Raw genomic sequence first — 971 nt, 5'->3', positions numbered from 1 at the left:
CTCTTGGAGCGAAAGCGGAATTTCTCCTGAACATCAACAGGGCTCTGAGACAGAACACTCTGGAAGAAAAGACTACTCGCCACAGACTGGAGATTGAGAAGCCACGAGTCGGAGCTGGCTGGAGGCTCAAGAAAGCAGAGGCAGAAACCAAGGACAAAGCTACAAGATCTCTTGGAGCCAGGCAGAGAGATAGGCCTCAACTAACTGGGCGAATTTGTAAGGAGAAATAAACATTTGCAACTTTTACCAGCTGACTGAGATTTCGAAGTAATTATTTATTTCAACTAAGACTAAGGCCGGTCTCCCAGGAAAAACCACCACATTTTGGCGCCTAACGTGGGGCTCGAACCCACGACCCTGAGATTAAGAGTCTCATGCTCTACCGACTGAGCTAGCCGGGCCTACTGAGATGCTCTTAAATTTCCTTATCACTTTTAAATGCTATTTACATCCTGTAATTTCATCCCCAAAAAGATTGTTAATCTTTTACAATCATCTAAATACGACTAACTAAAACTGACTGTTGGGCAGTCATTTTTCTTTCATGTTTGAATCTTCAAAACCTGTTTTGGAATTTTCCTGGCAAAGAGTGGTTTGCCATTTCTTTCTCCAATTTGTTTTACAAATGAGAAAACCAAGGTAAACAGAGTTAAATGACTTGACCAGAGTCACACAGTTAGGAATTGAATGATGGTAGATTTGACCTCAGGAAGGTAAGTTTCCCTGACTCCAAGTCTGGTACTTTATCCATTGTGCCACCTAACTTACTAAATATCTCGAAACATTCTCTTATTATTGGTGCTTCTTCCTCTGCAAATCAGAACTTTTTCCTCAATAAATTTAGATGGAATGTGGTGGCCATGAATTTACAATTATATTTATATCCTTTGAGCAGGCCAAGTTTGCCTAAAATGGAGGCTACTGATACCTTCCTACAGGGATGTGGATAAAAATTCCTTGACAGGCTGCAA

At 41.1% G+C, this 971-nt stretch overlaps 1 non-coding gene across 1 annotated transcript; it reads right to left on the bottom strand.

Annotated features, from left to right (window-relative positions):
• Positions 1-328: 328 nt before the first annotated feature.
• TRNAK-CUU lies at positions 329-401 on the bottom strand. The gene has a single exon. It is a non-coding gene; the product is annotated as a tRNA-Lys (tRNA).
• Positions 402-971: the final 570 nt, after the last annotated feature.

Source organism: Sarcophilus harrisii, chromosome 6 (genome assembly GCF_902635505.1).
Source record: "Sarcophilus harrisii chromosome 6, mSarHar1.11, whole genome shotgun sequence".
In the NCBI taxonomy this organism is placed as follows: Eukaryota; Metazoa; Chordata; class Mammalia; order Dasyuromorphia; family Dasyuridae; genus Sarcophilus; species Sarcophilus harrisii.
Note: the sequence above shows the minus strand (reverse complement) of the source record. Positions and strands in the feature narration are given on the sequence as shown.